At 41.6% G+C, this 19,556-nt stretch overlaps 1 protein-coding gene across 5 annotated transcripts in view; it reads left to right on the plus strand.

The window, feature by feature from the left end:
* DENND2B (DENN domain containing 2B) overlaps positions 1-19,556 on the plus strand; it is a 192,897-nt gene that overhangs the window by 43,828 nt on the left and 129,513 nt on the right. The window contains exon 1 of one of the 5 annotated variants that reach the window (XM_075502181.1): positions 405-532. The exons of the other annotated variants lie outside the window; for them this stretch is intronic. The gene's annotated coding sequence lies outside the window, so the exon portion shown is untranslated. Of the gene's footprint in view, positions 1-404; positions 533-19,556 lie in introns of those variants that run through there. 5 annotated transcript variants of the gene reach the window in all.

Below are 19,556 nucleotides of genomic sequence, written 5' to 3' on the forward strand. Positions count from 1 at the left end.
GAACGCAATAGATTTACTTTTAGTTCAAAGCATTGGCAAGAAAACATCTCTCTTTTCCTTCCTGGGGGAACAAAAGTACAAGTTCTGTGGTAGTTTTCTTTTTTTAAAAGGCAATATCTCTAATCTCAACAATCGATTCATAACCAAAGCTCAGCTTCCTGGGCTGACTCTAGGGAGGGCTTGGAGGAGGGGTGGAAAGCTTCAAAAACTTAGCTGATGAAAAGGCATGCTGTTTTGTGGATGCCTCCCAGAATTGTTTAAATCTGTATGTGTGTGTATGCGCGCGCGCGTATGAAGAGAGAGAGAGAGAGAGAGATCTCCATGACAACTGGCCCGGCCAGTCTGTGTTCTCTGCAATCATTTTAGCTGGAATCAGTGCTGCGAAAGGTCATATGAAGGAGTTGTGGGAAGCACAGCAGGTATTATACGCTAAACGACTGGTTTTCTGATTGCCTCAGATAATAAGACAGAGTTTTGTCTGGGAAATACAAATCTCAGAATGGAGTGGAAAGGGAAATGCTCCAAATTTCAGGTAACAAAAAATGCCTTTTTAATGTTATTTCCTCCCATTTTAAAGTTTGGTGGTTTTTTTTTTCCCTGTGGTGTTTACTCCCAGCCGAGTGTCTGAACGAGCTTGGATTCCCTAGCTCTGGGGAATGATGTCATGCGGCAACAGTTGGATTCTATTAGCCAGGGAAAGAGGAAACATCCTGCATTTTGGGGGGGGGGGGGGGAGAAAAGAAAAAAGATACTTTGGCTCTTTGTTGAATCTTGTGCAAAGGCTGCAAGAATTATTTAAAAAAAAAAAAAAAGTTTCTAACAAATTAATTCCCAGAAAATGTCATTTAGCACCTAGACAGCACCAAACTTTAAAACCCCTGCAACAATTACTCCTATATGCAATAAAATAATTATAGAAGTGTTACAGAATTCAGAAGACATTTCTTTCTTCTTGGATGCTCCTATATTCATCTTTAATGAGAAAATTAATTGCACTGTAATTAAGCAGAGGATTTGGAACCTCCACGCGCTTGGGATCCTTTAGCAATTGTTTGGAGAATGTGCTGCTAAAGAGTTTCTTCTGGGTTGGGCTCTGTCTCAAACTGCTGCTTACGAATAGATGATGCTGGCAGCATTGTTCTTAATAAGGTTTTCAGTCCTGGACTGTTTTTCATAGCTTGAAACCAGCCTTTTTGCGAGAGGGTGGTGGGGGAAGAAAGCAGAAAGCTAATAATTTCGGCAATTTGAAAGGGTCTTTTTTCCCCCCTTTCCTCAGAGACATTTGCTAAATGCTATATTCAACACTCAACATTAGGGTAGCATGCATAGCCTTTTAAGTGGAAAAATACCTAATGATTAATGTACAACTAATGAAAAGACTTAGCAAATTCATATAATCCTACTTGCTTGAACAACACAAAAATATGCTGTACCGATAACCGTGATGAAAAGATTATGTCACCCCTATGCTGTTTAAACTCCCCTCTAGCAGATGCTCGTTTCTACTTTTATGCTGCTTTCCTCCCTTCTGTGCGTTTCAGGCATGATCCAAAGCGTGCTGGAGTCCATGGGAGTTTTCCTGTCAGCTTCAAAGGGCTTCAGATCAGCCTATGCCTGAGAACTTCTCGGCCTCTGTTTCAGTCTTTTGACTGTAGGACCAGGCCACAGGCTCTCCGCTTTCTTTCTTGAACTTTCCAAACAGAAGGTCTTTTGTGTTCCTCCAAACAATGCCAGGCGCTGCTGACTGGCTTCAGCGTGGCTGCTAACACACGCTGGAGATAATGGTGATGCTTATTTCTCCTAAAATCGTCCTGGAAGGGGAAAGTGCAGTGAATGGAAAGCGGATCCTTCTGTCCCACCTCCCCTACTCACAAGTGGCTGTTTATGAGTGTGTGTGCGTGCGTGTGTGTGTGTGTGTGCAAATTGTCCCTTGATTAAAGGGCAGTATCATCTGCTTCAGGGAGGAGTTTGAGGAATACTTTAGGGGGAAAACACTGTTATCTGCCAGTAGAGCACTCATGAGGGAGGAGCAGGCAATCTTTCTACAACATGCATACAGAACTGACAGCTGTCATCTGTGAACTGAGGGCTGATCAGCACTGTCTAACACTTTGTGTCCCCCTCTTGCCTACCAGATTTGACCAGCTTGATCCTATAAATAAAATACTGCTGTTAGTGAATATCCATTAATAACCTGGTTAAATAATTGGAAAAAAATAATAATTTTTCATCTGTTTGATGGTTGGGAGCAGTTTAATAAGAAATCCTTGTGCCATTCTTGACTAGGAATGAAGTATCTGTGGAGCTGGTGTTTTAATTCGAGCCATCCTCCTCCTTAAGAAGGAACACTGTGATGATTACCCAAGTTCAAGGCTCATTTGCGGGAAAATGCTATTTGTCCCTGAAATTTCTGAGACAGAAAAAGATTATGATTTTCAAAATCAGAACCACTGCTTTTAAGTGCTTACATTTTACAGATGGTCAGCTTGAGACTCGTGAGAGATCTCTGCAAGGTGTTGCAAATTGGGCATTCCAAAGGCAACAGTTGCTTTTTGGCATTTATCTGTTGTGTGGTGTGATGCAGTGGGAAGCCTGGTGAGTTCTCTCCCAGTGTTTCTGGATCAGTGGCATTTCCCTTAATGGCCTGTTTTGTAGTATTTACATGTTACTTTGAAAAGTGATACAAGGCATCATTCCCATAGTCCTTTAATATAATTTCCATATGTCCTTGCATTCTGAATGGTTCCAAATGAAGTTTGCTTATGTTATATACTATGTATACCTTACCAGTAGGAAATAATAATAAAAAAAAATCAATAAATCATAATGTAGTTATAACTACACTCATAACAAGATACTGACCTGCTATGGTTAGGCATAAATGTAACCAACAGCACATAGGCATTGGCACACTATATTTTTTTCATCCGTTAAGGGAGTAAGCAACTCAAGAAGGCTGCTGCTATACCCAGTAACACATGTGGAGTTCTTGCAGCAGTCTGTGCAGGCGTAGCAGCTCTGTGCTCAACACAGCTCCTGTGGACAGGTACTCTATGGTCCTTAGCCCCGCGTTTGCAGCCTGATGTAGTTGTCACTTTGTAAGTGCATTCATTTCTGTATCTTGAAGCGAGTTGCTTTTGTTGTCCTGACATAAATCTCCTCGTTGGTCCCATGCATCCACCACATTTCTGCCAGTGGCTCTATGCCCACATTCTGTCTGTGGATAGTCAGTGGCTCTGAGTTTTCTAGAGAGCTTAATGTGTTTTTTTCATAGGATTAGTTGTGTCCTGTCTCATTGCACTTAGAAGGAAAGGGAAAGAACATGGCAGAAATCTTTTTTTGTTCTCTCTCCTTTATTATCTAATGAGTAATTTTTATATTCTGAGTTATAATGTTTTAAATGCTTGTTTTATCTTGCATAAGGTCATCTTTTGTGTAACTGCTCATACTCCTTGTATCCATAGGTTGACAGTGTATGTTTCCCTGTTGTCTGTTGCAGTGAGTTCCAGGTTAATTGCTATGTTGACATAGTTGTCTTTATTAATTGGAAATACACTGCTTTGTTTGCGAATGAGATGAGGCTATCTAGAAGCCTAGGACTGACTTTGTCTGTATCATTCAATACTTGTTTTTGCTCTTACTCTCTTCTCTAAATAACTCTAGTCCCTTTGATTTTTCTTCTTAGGGAAAGTCTGTGAGACACTGGAAAAACACTGTAGTTGTCTCTGTTTCTGCTGTTTTCTTTGAAGGTCGGGTGATCTTCAGAGCACCTGGTGTTACAGTTGTGGACAGATGCACCATTAAATTCTTGAACATGAGATCAGTATTCTCCATCTGTAACCTTACTCTGACAATAGATGGAATTCATTGATTGAAAACAACGGTGCTGCGTATTTAGAAGAGCTGCTTATGAGGATGTTCAAATCTTTCCTTATTTTCTGTAAGTTAATTTCAATTCCAGCAGTATGAACAACTAGTTCTCAAAGTTGTTTCCTCTCATGTGCTGTTTTCTGGTCATGGTGACTCTGAGTGGCTTTCTAAGGTGTAAAATGTGACATGCAGAAGGATTTGTTCTGAGCAGCTCACACTGAATATGAGTGTGGCTACCTTGTAATTACAGCAAGAACCTTGAAATGATTGCACTGTCATTCTATTCTGCAGTGCAGGCTCTCATTAGTGCTAATCAGTGATCTCTGTTCTGTTTTTGCATCTTTGACCCAGTTACTTTGCTGAACCTAACACAGTTGCTAGTGTGACACAAAGCAGACTCTTGGCACAGCCCTGATCACAGAGCAGGGAGAGATCTGGCAACTTTCACACAAATCCATTATAATTAAGGCTTCCGGTCTGGGATTTAAACTTCTTCTCTCTCTTAAAAGCCTGAGAGGCTTTTTAAAATATTTTTCAGGCTGAAAATGAACCTACTGCTGGTAGAGGCAAAGTCCCCTGATGGTACTAGCTGCAGGCAGACCTGGAAGAGACAGGTGCTGCTCTTGTTTCTTCTTCAGGCTTTGCGAACGTGCTTCTACCCTAAGCGCTTTTTGAACAGAGCCTCCCAGTTGTTCCTCAGTTTCACGTGACAACAACAAAGTCCCCTAAGCAGTTAGAGGAGTGTTGCACAGTTGGCTTTCCTCCAGTGCCAGCTCTTATTCTGAGTTCAGGCCTCAGGTAGCATTAATCCTTTCTGCCCACTTGGAGCCAAACTGCTGTATGCAAGGGGCTGTTCAAAGGAGTCCATCCTCCATCCTGTCAGAGGCATTGCTCCCCCCTTGAACTTTTTTTTCCCCATCTTGATGCAGTTTGATGACAAGAAGATGAATCAGACGCTAAAAATTCTGCCAATGGCAAGAGCACAATTTGGCATCCCTTGTGCAGCTGGCATCCAAAGGATACAAGCCATCAAATTATCCCATGCTCCTGGTCCAGCTGAGCCTGTTGGTTCATGACCAGAGCATCCCTCCCCTCTTTAAAGAGTGCTTGAGAGTTAAAAGACGTCACTAAGCATTTACCACATTATGGACATACTGAGGACAGCTGGAAAATTTTGACAGTACAAAACCTGCTCCCTGCAATGTTATTTCATACCTCCTTGGTAGAGAGCAAAAAGCAATTTGAGAGCTGCAGCAGTATGGAAACATTTGCAGCTGCACAGTTCGCATTCCCATGTTTCAGTCTCTCACAGGCCCATGCAGACCTTCTATTATTAGTTTTAAAAGGAGAATAGCTGACAGCTGATTAATTTGAACGGCATATTCCAGAGAGAGCTGTTTTATGACTGAGTTGTCACGAGTGGCAAGCCAAGAAAGTATTGACTAAAGTTACAAAGAAAAATCTCTGATGTAGAGCACAATCCTGTTTATCCAAAAGATTCGTAGGGGACAAAACCATCTTCATACAACTCTGCTGTCAACATGTTCAAACCTGTGCTGGGGGAGGTGAGAAGCCGAACAGCTCAGCCTGTTGCGTTCATCCCCTAACAGTTCCTGGGAGAGCTCCCTGGGGTTTCCCGGCACATTGTCGCAGGGAAGGAGACATATCGCAACTCAGTCTTCAGAAACCTGCCTAAGAAATAATTTCAAGTGACTCATTCTGGTGTTGGTTTTTGGAGAAGAGTCAAGTTGGTTTCAGAGGGAAGAGTGAAAAAAACCCCCACTTTAGGACACTGGGTATGCTTTCTGTAATCAGCTGATGGTCTGGATTAGAGCCGCTCCACTGTGCCTGAGACTGGGTTTCACCATTGCACTGACCCTGCTACACTCATGCTCGGGGCAGCAGGGTTGGCTTTTGGGAATGTATGAAGACCTAAGGGCAAACATTGGTTTTTCAGTGCTCTTTTATTAGCAGCAGCACATGACAGTAGGTTGCAAGTCGAGTGGTATCACCCCGGGACATGCACAGGCAGCTGTCTGGCCACCCCTTTCGTTTCCTGTGGAAAGCAGTGCCCTTGTGTGCCAGCTGTAAGCAAGACCCTGCTCCCAGCCTGGGCAGCTGAAGCACAGCTCTCTTTCCTTGATCTGAGGCTTTAGTGGAGAAGGAGAGCCAGTCCTGTCCCTGGAGCTGCGTAAGATGATGCATTTAGGTCTTCCCTCTCCTACAGCAATGATCCTCTGCCATGATGCTGTAATGTCATAGGACTGTTCCCTCTGCCTGGCTCGGGATACTCTCACGAAAGGTGAGAGCGAAGAGTGGCATGAGGCGAGAAGGCTAAACTGCCCCCCGTCACCATGGGCTGGGAGGAGACTGCATGTTTTTCAGTGTAGAGAGCTTGTGTCCTTGATGGTGATCAGCTGGGCAGGAACACTGTTCCCTTGAGCCAGGCCAGAGCTGCTGTCAAGGCATGGAGGAGGTGGTCCCAAAACACATGCAGAGCTGAGGTCCTTACAGACCCTGCTTGTTGCCATGTGCTGCCTCCCCCCTCCTCACGTAGTGACCAGGGGGACAGTGGAAGGGGTAGCAATGAGAGTGGGGCTTTTTCACTTTCTATCCAGCAGTTGAGCCCAGGTTCCTTTTTCAACAGAAGTCTCCCTGGAAATGAGATTTGTTTCATGTAAATGTTGGGTGCAGGCAGAGGTTGAACCTTATTGCATTTAGGAATGCTTACTTCATGTCCTCATGTTTGGAGCTCTGTGTGTGTGACGAGGGGGCTGCTACACAAGCTGGTTGTACAGGGGACTCCATCAGCAGGTCTCTGCTGTGCCAGGCTCAGTGGACGGTATAATATACTGCCAAATTTGGCATTTGCATTAAGATCTGTTTTCCTCTCATGTGGAGACATTATCCAGTTTTTTGCTGAGACACATCAAGAGCTAAGGTCCCTGCTGTGTTCTATTTACTATTGGCTGACATGCATGGACAGTAGAAAACAAATGTGAACATGACTCTGTGCTGTGTACTACAATAGCACAGAATTGCTTCCTGGAGATTTATGACTGTCTGGAAGAACAAGGGTTCCAAGGGGCAGCCCGAGGTTGTCAGCTGCAGCACCTTGTCAGCAGCTCCCCAGCGCAGTTCCTGTGCCTGTGGCACTGATGGCTCTGATAATGTGGGTGTACCTACCTATTCTAAAAAGATGGCCAGATCCTCAGGTAGAGGAAGATGGAGCCAGTGGACTTATGCTGAAGGTTCCTGTAATTTGTCTGGAAAATCTGTGCAGTTCATGTTCTGGATATGGCAGACTGATTGCAAAGTGGCCATTTATCCGGAGATTTCAGGTGTCAGTCAATGGCCACTCCGGCCAGGCTGTGTGATGTCCTGAAATCCTGAACAAATGGCCACATTCCTCTTTCTCCACCTGAATAAAATTTCCATGTGCAAAACCAGGCTGCATTAGGTGAAGCTTTCTTGTGCATCTGCCTCTTGCTGAGTTGTGTCAGGTGTGTCATTTTTGGTGGTTGTGCTGCTGGTGCGGTGTATGACCTTGCCCACAGTAGCAGTGCACGTGGGCTTACTGTCTTCTGAGATCTGGCATCACGTGCCCCTCAGGGACACAGTGACAGGACAGACTCCAAAGTGAAACACCAGTGTTTCTGAGAAGGATGAGTTCTTGCTGCCTGTATTGGTGCCAAATGATATGCTGTCTTATGGAAGTATTAAAATGTTTACTTTTAATGAGAAAGTTTTTGTCATGAGAAAAGGAAAAATTTGGTGCTTGTAGTGAGGGAACAGTCGGCTACTCCTGAGTCTGGGTAGAAAAGGGAGATGCTAGGAATAGGTTGGAGGAAGAGTGAGGAAAACAGCCAGCTGGTTATCTGTGAAAGAGGAAAGAAAACTTCATTAAAAGGTAATTTTCGATGAGTGGTTGGCTTCCTGCAAGGTGGGCAGAAGAGGAGCAAAGTCAAAACCCAGACTTCTGGCTCAGCATAACACTTATAATTTCAACATTTGCTTACAACCTGATTTAAAAGCAAACCAACCAACCAACCAACCCATCATTGCAGATTGGGAATCCTGTAAAATATTTTTTTGGTAACATGGACATACGTTGTTCCCAAAATAAAACAGTCCAGGACCCTTGCAACGGCGGGGTGATGTTGAGAGCCTGCTAGGCTGTTTCACTGCTGCCCACTACTGAACAGGAGCAGCAAATCTGTCAGCTTGGACAGATTGCCCTTGTGACAGTGGCTCATTAACAGTTGTCACATCAGTTTTGTTTCCATGACAGCCTCAGGTCTGACGAATGTGCCAAAGCTGTGAGTTATCAGCAAATCCCCCAGCAAATCCCCTGCTGGCCCTAGTCAGGAAAGCATATGGATAAGAGAAAATTATTCTTCCTGCTCTTTGTTACTGACTGATTCTGCTCTTTGTATGTGAACCGGCCAGCTAGGACTAGTTGCATTCCTCTGTAATTTGCAGTACCTCCTGTATGGGGCTGAACCAGTGATGAATTAATACCTTTACCTTGTTAAGAAATTTTTATCCATTGTTTCAGCAACCAAGGAAATTCTAAAGGTCAGATTGAAGTTTTGGGGAATGGAGCAGAAGCACCAGTGTTCTGACTACTACAGGGCAGGCTTGGGCACCCTTGAATCAAACTGCCTTTTTGCAGAAGGGTTATGGAGATTCAGATAGGTATGTTGGCCAGGGTTGAACCTGTAGGGTAAGCAGTCAGACTTGTTCTGTTGCACTTATTAAAAAAAAAAAAAAAAAAAAAGCAGGAGCATTTTCTTTATATTCAACAAATACCTCCCTTCGAAATTCCTCATTGAACACTACAAGATGAAGCAATCTGCAACTGTTTGTTATCTGTAGGTTATCTATTATATATTGTATGCCAAATCACACTCATACATAAAATGAGCAAAAAAAGGATAAAACTGTAGACATGCAGAGATCTCTCTCTAATCATGAATGTATCAATCTTGAAATCTAGCAGGATCTGTAATATAAGTATTTGCCCCTCTTATGTAGGGAATGTAAAAGAAGGGAAATACTAGTTGAATAAATTAGATAATATGACATAAATAAGAAAATGAGGAGGGCTCCAGAGCTTTGTGAAGGATAACATGATTGCACTTTCCTGGATAGAATCAGATCTGCTTACAAGCATTCAGTCCATCTCTGCAGGGAATTGCAAACAGGATGCAGCTTTGCTAATATTGGCAGGTAATGGGTTTTTTTTTTTAACTTAAGTGATAGACCCTGGGGCTCTGTATCAGAAGGTAATGAGGTTGAATCCTGGTGCTACACACAGCTCTTGTGCAGTTTAGCTGATAGCTCTGTGTGTGTGCGTATAACGTATGTATGTATGAATTACTGCTCACCTCAGCTATCTGTATTAGCAGACTCCAAGTAGTAGAACTCTCACCAGGAACATTTTATCTCCAAACCAGGTAGAAGCTTTTGTCTGGGAGATCCTAACTTTGCCTGAGAGAGATTTCCAAGAGAGTAAAGGCAAACCTACTTAGTTCAAGACTCTGTTCTGGCACTGACCATCTCACTTGACTGCAGCAAGCCTGTGCACAGGCAGTACTTGAGCAACGCCCTGGCTTGAGGTTACCAGTATTACCTCTGAGATAGGAAATGGTGATGCTTCAGCTGCTCACTAGTGCACTGTCGTTTATAGTGCCACAGTTGCGTCATTCCAAACTCTAAGTTGATGACTTTGACTGAAACACACATAGGCAAATACATTTATTTTAAAATGATGAGTAATAAATCTAATTATTATTTATCCAGTTACTGCTATAAATTAAGTCAATGCTTTTTCAAGCATTGTTGGAAATTCTAGACAAAGCTTCCAAGTGAAACATGAATCCTATTTTATAGCTTGTGTCTGCTAGGTGCAGAGGGGTAAGCTGAATAAAAAGAAATAAAGGTATACCTCAGAAAGACAAAATTTGTTGTGTACTAATGGCAAATATCTACTCTCCTGATCTCCACAGGAGCAATGGCAGAGAGAGGGAACAGATCATCTTTATGACTGATCAAGCATAGTCAGTAGGGGAATGAAAGACAAGGGATGGAAATGCGTTTGTTCTCAAAGAAAGCCACGTACCTCAGCATAGCTGGGTATTTTGTGAGGGAATACCTTTTGTTTTACATTTTTAAGCAAAAGCAAATCTCTGTTTTGTGAAAGAGAGAAGAGACTTATTACGAAGGGAAGGCGTTGCTTAATGAATGAAGTATTTATCTGCAAGATTTGAGATTCTATTGTGTCTGCGGCATTGAAAGTAGAAAAGGTACCATTTGAGGACAGCAGATCAAAAGGAGTCGACAACAATTTTGTACTGTGTGAACTTTGTGGGTAGCCTGATGGACATCAGTGTGACTGTTTCCAGAACTTCAGTCAGACTTCAGGGGGGAGCCAGTCACCAGAGCAATGCCAGACCCAGCCATAGTGAGCCTTGCAAGGGGAACCTTTGCTGTGAGCTGAAGGGCAGCTGGTGGCCGTGGTATGCAGCATTACCGATTGTATAGTGTATTCTTTTTCAAAACTACAGCAAAAAGAAGCATTAGTTGACTCATGAAGTTTACTGCAAAGTTTTCTTCCTCTCCTCATAACAATCAGTCCCAGCAAGTTACCTCTTCCATTGCACCTTTCTGAGATGCAGTGATGGTGTAAGAAACTGTGTGAAAACATCATCGCAAACTCAGGTTGCCACAATGTTTGAAGAGAAACTACTTAAGTGAGACTAATATTTTAGTTTTTGTTTGTATAGTGTTCAGGATGCTAAGTCCTAATCTGTGGCTAAGTTTGAGGTAGTGGGTGTAACAATAACTGCGTTAATAAAGATCAGGCCTGATAAGCATCACTGTTGAATTGAGTAGAATGTTGCCTTTTTCTAGCTGTAGCTCTCCAAAAGATACACACATTTTGATTTTGAAGAGCCATTAATTTTCTTTTGGTTAAAAGGAAGGGAGAATGAGTCAATGCATATCCATTTGCTCACTACTTACTCCCAATCCTGTCACAAATATGTGGCTAAAAATGCAGTACTTACAAAATCTCTCCATCCTGTATCTCAATGGGAAGTTTGCATTTCTGTAGTGTTTCTGTAGCCAGCACATTCCTGCAGGCAGTGCAGGCAGGGAAGTGGAAAACCGGCTTCTTAGAACTGCGAAAAAGTGCTTCACCTCTTAGCTATCTGTATCCTAGTTTAGAATTTTTATTCTGCCTTTAAAATCTTCCCCCAGAAAAATGAGTTTGAAGCCCAGGCAGTATTCCCATATAAGTGACTGAGTCATCTTCCTTGGGAACTGAGGGATCACTGTTGCCTGGAGTTATGGTCTTAATGACCAAGATGAACGGATAGTTAGGAATTAATTGTAAATTTATATTATACTATTTGTTATTGTTTCTTTTGAGTGTAGTCATACAGGGAGAAAACAGACGTCATTATTCTGAGACAGGTTTTCTTTGTATTGATGTAGTAGCAGCCAAAACAAAAAATGGTGGGACTCACAAGGAATAAGAAGGAGAATTAATATTCAGGCTGTTGTAATGCTAGGTGTCTTAGTCCCTGTAGTAACATATTCTGCAGCAGCCAGAGAACAGCATAAACGTGATGACCCAGTTTGGAGGCAAAATCATTCTTCAAATTCACAAGTGCCCTCTAAAGACACACAGGATCAGTTTTCTGATGTATTTGAGCACTCGATCCCATAAGGAAATTTTAAAATTGGAAGAAGCAGTTTGAAGTTCCATTGAAATAAAAATTAATTTGGTTTGTTGATGGATGTGGCAATTCCACTAAACAGTCAGGTACCTGGAAATCTCCTCTTTACTGTGCTTTTGGGGTCTGAGGACAATGTTCTCAAAAGCCCTGAGGTCCCACTGACTTCCACAAATATTGAAGTCCTGGGTGCTCTGAAAGCAGAACTCAAATCCTGTAAGCTCCTCTGCAAGGTGTTCCTGTATGCATACTCTGTGTTCCCCGATGGGCTAAAATACTGTATCTTCAAACTGTTTCTAAAGTCATAGGTCAAACAGAAATTGTATTTACTTTTTTCAGATAGTTGGAAAAAAGTTTAAAAGTTGAAAAAAGTGTATTTTCAGGTAGGCAACTATGTAGCCATTTCACTACAGTGAGAAAAGTAAACAGTTTGCATTTTAGATGGAAAGAGACATTGAAACCAAGTTGTCCTTCTGAGCCGTGCAGAAGCTGGCTCAGCAAAGCCGAAGTGGATCCATTTGGGAGTCGTGGGGCTTTGAGCAGCATTCCTTCACAGTCGTGAAACTGAAGAGCCGTGAGAAGAAAACAAGAGGTGGAAAAAGTGAAGAAAGAAAAGGGGTAAGGGGGGAGCATCTGCACCATACCAATTAAGAGGAATGTTCAGTAGAACAACAATTGAGAGAGATTTTTATGTTTCCCCATCATCAAAACCTTCCAATTAATACACTTTTTGAAGCAGTTAGTGTTTTACAGTTAAATTTCAAGTTTCCCCTACTTAAACATAGCTAGGTGGATCATATAGGCTTGGGGAAGAGTGGCTGGAAAGCTGCCTGGCAGAAAAGGACCTGGGGGTGTTGGTTGACAGCCGGCTGAACATGAGCCGGCAGTGTGCCCAGGTGGCCAAGAAAGCCAATGGCATCCTGGCTTGTATCAAAAATAGCATGGCCAGCAGGAGTAGGGAAGTGATCGTGCCCCTGTACTCGGCACTGGTGAGGCCGCACCTCGAATACTGTGTTCAGTTTTGGGCCCCTCACTACAAGAGGGACATTGAGGTGCTGGACAGTGTCCAGAGAAGGGCAACGAAGCTGGTGAAGGGTCTGGAGAACAAGACTTATGAGGAGCGGCTGAGGGAACTGGGGTTGTTTAGCCTGGAGAAAAGGAGGCTGAGGGGAGACCTTATCACTCTCTACAACGACCTGAAAGGAGGTTGTAGAGAGGTGGGGGTTGGTCTCTTCTCCCAGGTAACAAGTGATAGGACAAGAGGAAATGGCCTCAAGTTGTGCCAGGGGAGGTTTAGATTGGATATTAGGAAAAATTTCTTCACCGGAAGGGTTGCCAAGCATTGGAACAGGCTGCTCAGGGAAGTGGTTGAGTCACCATCCCTGGAGGTATTTAAAAGACGTGTAGATGTGGCACTTAGGGACATGGTGTAGTGGTGGACTTCGCAGTGCCACGTTAATGGTTGAACTTGATGATCTTAAAGGTCTTTTCCAACCTAAATGATTCTATGACTCTATATATTTGCAGTTTCATATCTGAGGCTATATTAATAATCCTAGATATTCAGGTAAAGGTAAATGTGACAAATATCTTTGTGAGGGAGTTAACTTGCCCCTAGATTAGGGGCAATAGGTCTGTGATGTACACAAAGCAGCGGATCAGGTCTCAGAAAACTATGTCTATGAGTAGGTGACTATACAGATTTTTCTTCTTCCTCTTTCCCTAGATAAAAAGGACTATATCCAAAGGACCTGTGCAGGATATCATATTCAGTTCTCTTCTCAGTCTGAAAGCTGTTAATGGGTGGGAAACAAATCGCCTGCACTTCCAGTTTTGGGAAAGGCATGAGGACAAATGCCCTGAAGGGTAAGAGGTGTGTAAGGCTGTGAAGAAATAAGGAAAGGAAAGGCTTTAAAAATAATTGAATAATTAGATCTAATTCAAGTGATGATTCATAGAACTTGGTCTTGGCTGTCATTTGGACAGAAACTTTGGAAGAAGCAGTAGCCAAGAGGTGAGTGAAAATGCACCACAGTTGTTTTGGCATATGGCCTTCCAAAATAGATGCTGAAGCTTCTTCTGATGGAACTATAGCTGCTGTGCTAAAAATATTTCTTACCTCAGTCACAAGAACTGAGTTTAAAAAAGATATTCTACAGCGACTGTAGTCAAAGCAGGGTTCATTTTAAATTGTCATCCATCCTGTAAAACAATTGCCCAGTGTCAGTCAAAGAGAGTTTGAAGACTTGAAGGGATCTAGACTGATTCACTGTACAGGTTATTAGGTGACCAAGTAGATAAAATGTAAGAATGCTATGCAAAGGAGATGTGGTGGTGGTTTTACACTGGACAAAACACATGCTTTTAACTTACCAAATGGAAAGCTTTTTACTGGCATGTGAAAGTTTGGTTAATAGTTAAAAAATTAATAAATTTTACTGTAGAAGAATTCTGTACATGGTGGCTGTCATCATTTCCTTTGACTTAATTTAAAGGTTTCTGTTAACTCAAGTCTAGTTTCTGTTTCTCCATGTACTGTGGAAATCTGATTTGTGGTGTGTTATGAGTATATTCTGATCAAGTTAGAGATTTCTAGTGCAATAAGCTTTGTGAGAAAAATGAATATTTAGAAATGACATATTAAATCACAGAATGGATTGCTGGATTTCATTCTTGGGCTGAAGGACCATGTTATCAATTTTAAAGAGTTTGCACCTTTTTTTTTTCTTTTCTTTTCTTTTCTTTTCTTCCTTTTCCTCTCCCAAAGGTGGAAATTGTGCTAGCCCAGGAGTTGATGAGATTTTGTTGTAGTTATTTAAATTGCTTTTAGTTTGTGGTATCCTGGCATCAGATGCTTCTCTCATCTTTCTGTATGCAGAGAACTATTGATGAAAACTTTGCCAGCTCTGTTGCAATTTTTGGTGTGGTCTTTTTACCAGAGCAATATTTTAAGACACTGTGGAAAACTGGAGACAAATGCTGCAAAAAGCAGTGAGCCTATAGATTGAAATTGGTCATAGTGACCAGTGTTGTTGGATCCCTGTTTCCCTTTAATTTGAACATCAGAGGGTAGTGACTCCCTAGAGAGCCTAGAGAGGCTCCTGAGGCAGCTCTGAAAATGTAACTGGTGTAAATAACCCTGTACCTTTGTGGCACATCTCAGCTGCAGAATATGCAATGAATGGGAAGCACTGGTTATTTATTTTGGGGTTTGAAGTTGTCAGGGAGCATTACCATGATATCACACAGGAGTAATACAGCTAGCCTCCTGTATAGACAGTCTAGCGGTGAGTTAGAGGCAGAGCTGAAGTAACTACATTTGAGATGCCACTTACGCTGTTACTAACGAAAGGACCTTTCTGATGCCTTTCCAGCTTAAACAGTTGGAGCTGTGTGTACGCAGTAGGTTTCCTTTTCTTTCAGTCATGTGCTACATAACTGGACTTGCTTCTTTGAGTCTCCGGGCAGTTGGATTCTGCTGCATTTTCCCTTTATGGATGATCCTGGTTGAGAAGTTTGCTAATCTCCATTGGACTTGACAGGCAAAAATATTAGGGATATGGTTTTGAAACTGAAAAGTGCAGCACTATAATAAATTGTGGCTCTCTGGTTGAACATGAGGATAGAATTCATTCCAGACCCTGTGTTCGAATGGAACAGTTTATGAATGGAAGCACAGCCCCTGGATTGTATTTCAGCATTAGTCTCTGGTTTGGAATTGTGCTATTTCCAACAGAGACAAGGATACGTATTTTATAAGCTTTCATTCTTCCACTGTTCAGATTGTTCAAATATAAAATCTTTTGCGCTGGAGATGGCTGTGGAGTATATGCCATAGGAAAAACATTTTATTTTTTAAAAGGAACAGGTGAGTAACTGTTGCCTGCAGTTTATGTATGGAAAATACCTTTATATTTGGCTGAAGGAGAACTGGCTAATGTGCAGAGGTATCACAATTGTATTTCTGCTTTGCCTCCATTTTTCACTATCCATGTCTTGTTTTATGGTCATCACCTGTGCACCAGCTCTGTCACCTGTCAGATGGGGATAATGCTGCTAGACAGCATCACAGCCATGTGCGTTGCTTACTATCGTTTGATACAATCATTTGTTTAGATGAAAGCCCCTAGCTGTAGTAAATGTAAATTAGTATTGATTATATTCAGATGGACAAGCTGGAAGACAATAATGTTGTAGTTATCAAAGAAACAAACAAATTAAAAGAAAACATGCTTAAGCAGCATGTATTAGGAAATCAGGAGTCTTGGACTGAAGTCTATAAACTTTCTAGCCCCTGCTGCAGAGAAACAGCAGCTGAGAAATAGATGCTTAAAGATGAAGAAGGAGCCAAAACCTCCTGTCAGTTAACATACTGTGGTTTCACCCACTGCTTAAAACCATTTAGTTTTAAACCTCTCAGATGGATTATGTTATAATGTTGACAGAAACAAAAATGAGATGCAAAAAGGAAAGAAAAGCTTAGGCAAAAAGTTTGAGGTGTGATTTTACATGTTAACTGGAAAGTTAATTTTTTTTTATTTATTCTGTCTCACTGTGATATTTAAAGATGCTGAGCTCCTGTAACTTTGGCTGAGAAAAGGTAAATCCTCTCTTAAGGATATATTTACGTCTTTCTTCATTCTTGCTGGTTTTGCTAGGTCATAGTTTTAAAGCATAGAAATGTCAGATTTCTTCTTTGAGCTAATAAAAATATTTTGTAAGTAACAGTGTGTGGAGTTTGGAATAAAAGCTGAGACATGGGCAAGATTTTCAAAAGCAGCTGTTTGAGTTGCACCTGAGAGAAGTGGAAGGGTAAGGACAATACAAGCAGCTCATTTTGACCAGTTTCCTAACAGTGTCTTTATGCATATTGGGCAAGCAGAGGTAAATGACTGCTTGTATATTGGCCTCTGTTGAAGTATGGTGGCCTACCTCTGCAGAGAATTTCCCGTTTTCCTGTTGTTCTGAAAGAGGTGGTGTTGCACATCCCAGCAAAAGCCTAGGAGTGAAGTGGTTCATCCTGTCTCACCAACTGAATTCAGTGTACCTATATTGAAATCAGCTGAGTGAGTCTGCATTTAGTCCAGGCAGCTGGAAGCAGAAATTGCCTCTTTGATTTTCAGTTATACTAAACTTAGGAGCACAGATTATGATATTGGTGACAAAGATTGTTCAGAAAATGCTAATTTATTGTGGTCCATGCATCATCTTTGCAGCAAAATAAGAGAAAAATACTGCTAATAATATAGGGCCCACATGTTTATTGATGTCTAGGAATTTCTTCATCGCTTAACTAACACGAGAGAATTTGGTTTTACTTTGGCTTTAGTAATTAATAAGGAGATGTAGAAGCTTTGGTCAAATAGAACGCTCAAGCAGTCTTTCAAAACATCAATTACTCTTATTTTTAAAATAAATGGGAAGAATTAAAAATGGCTCTGTAACAAGGTTTCTTATTTCAAAGAGCAAATTGTGATAGAGCTATATCAACTATTTAGTAGCATAAGCTGGGCTGAATTGGACAGGTACCTAAATATGAAGTAGGCCTGGAATTTCCTAAAGTTAGGGACTCTAGAGCCACTAGGAATCGGTTTCTCAGGAAGGGAGTCACAGGGAATAGCCACGAAGAAGAAACAGGAAAAGGCTACAATGAAAAGAGAGAAAAACTCATGAGGAAATAAAGGTGCATTTTTGAAGTCAAGAAGCATAAATGCAAAGTGAGGACTGCCACAGGTGAAGTTGGATTAGACACTGCTAAGGATATTAAAACAAAACAAAGTAGTTTTCCGCCAAAAATTTATGAAAACAGAAGTAGGAAAGAGGCATGGGTTAGGTGGGATAGTTAACATGAGAATGCGTTAGTGACTGGTGACTGTACAGAATATGCAGAAACTAAACTATGCTCTGCCTCCATTCCCAAGGGAGTGAAAGGGGGTGATGAATAATGCCGACCTGATGGATAAGATTGACCATGGAAGCAAAGAAAAAATACTAGAATAAAAGGCATGTGAAAACAGCTGGTCCAGCAACAAACCTTTAAGGCCAGGTGTGTTCTACTATGTGCTTAGAAATTGCAAATATAGTATCTGTGTTGCAGAAGAGGAAAAACCCAGGCCAGTGATTCTGGTCATGATAAACCAAACTTAGAAGGAGAGGCTATATGGAGTCTTGGAGTTTAAAAGTAAAAGGTAGATTGTACTGACTAATCTGATAGCTCCCTCTGACAGCCCTATTCCAGAGGCAGGAAAGTGGCAGATTTGTTCTCTTTGGACTTCTGCTTGATAGCAGAACCACAGTGGAAACTACTAAGCGAGAGAAATTTGGAATCAGTAGAGCAACTGGGAAGTGACTTGATAAGGATGAAAAGATAAGGCTAGTGTTGAGAGAGCAATATCATGTTGTAGGGAGGTTATTAATGAACTGCTCCATGAGCATCTTGAGACTGGTTGCCTCCATTATCTCCATTAAAACATTTATTAAAAGGAATATGCTAGTTAAATTTGCTCCTTCTCCACAGCGGAGTTGGTGATTTTTCAGACTGAAGTAACTGAAATGGCATGGCAGTGCCATCACCTGAAGATGAGGACAAGAACCTGGGTGTGCTGATTAGTGACAAAATGCAGTGAAAACGGCAAACCTGATCTAATGTGCATATTTTTGGTGGAGAGGCACAGAGGCGGCTGCCTCTGGCATGCTGTGGGCAATTCTGGTCATCCACATCCAAACAGGTCATGTTTGATTTGGAGCAAGCACAGAGAATAGCTGTCAGGATGCTCAACATCACGGAGGACCAAAAAAATGAACAGAGGAGTGGAGCTTTGCAAAAACAAAGCAAAAGGAAGGCTGGGAGGAGCTTTGATATCTCTCTATAAATGAACTGAGGAAGAGAAGAGGGACAAGAATCAGAAGACAAGCAAACGGCAATTTAGTCTGAAAACAATGTTGTCACAAGAACTAGGGGCTATCTAAGGTGGCAGACAGAGCTAGGATTACTGCACTGGCAGATCTTTTGGATTCCTTACTTTCTTTGTAAAAGGGTAACTTATACCTTTCCCTTTCAACTGATCATTATGATTTTAAATTTTGTTTATTTTCTGCTTTAGTTCAGGTTCCCTTAATACCCTTCACTGGTAAGGAGGTGTGCAGGCAGCAAAGTGGGGGAGGGTGCTGCAAGTTTTTTACTGAAGCTTTGAAAATTTTTACAGAATTAAGATAAATTATGAGAACCAACATGCTTGTGAATTGTTCTCAGGAATGTTATTTTAAAACAGAGGGTAGGAATCTGGGTCAAATCCATTTGTTAAGTGGTGTTTTAAAATTCTATTATTGCCAAAGCATTAGTTTAAATAGTTACTTGTCCATACATTTCTATTTTTTGTTTCTTCATGGAAGTACCAACGTAGATCTTTTTTCAGGCTTTTCTGTCCATAAACCATAACTTGACTATTTTCCAAACAAAATTTTTAATCATAGCTTTTTCTGAAACTAGTTCTTAAGGATCTGTTCACTGTCTGAGAAAAGAGGTGTGGGGTTTTTTTTTTGTTTTTATAGTGCCCAAACAGAACTTTAGTTTTCACACTCCCCAACCCTGACAAACCCCAAACCCTCTGTTTTGCCCACATTCTAGGGATTACTGGGGACTTTGATGAGAAAAACAATGAAAAGCAACTGAGACTAAATGTCTTGTTTTAGATTGTTTTAGATTCACTCAGTGTAAAATTGTTTCTGTCATGTCCTTTGGACTATAAACCTGATGAATTGCCTGTCTGTCTGTCCGTTGGGTCCATACAAAGCAGGCACGCTGATGTTTCTACAGCCATACCTATCTTCATTCATAATGTATGCTTAGGAGGACCCTACCTCACCTCCCCTGCCTCCCCATGTCTGTGAGGAACCTTTCATCTCCCCACAGCCCTGAACGAGGGCATATAATAAAATACCACT

The sequence above is a fragment of the Mycteria americana genome, chromosome 5 (genome assembly GCF_035582795.1).
Source record: "Mycteria americana isolate JAX WOST 10 ecotype Jacksonville Zoo and Gardens chromosome 5, USCA_MyAme_1.0, whole genome shotgun sequence".
In the NCBI taxonomy this organism is placed as follows: domain Eukaryota; kingdom Metazoa; phylum Chordata; class Aves; order Ciconiiformes; family Ciconiidae; genus Mycteria; species Mycteria americana.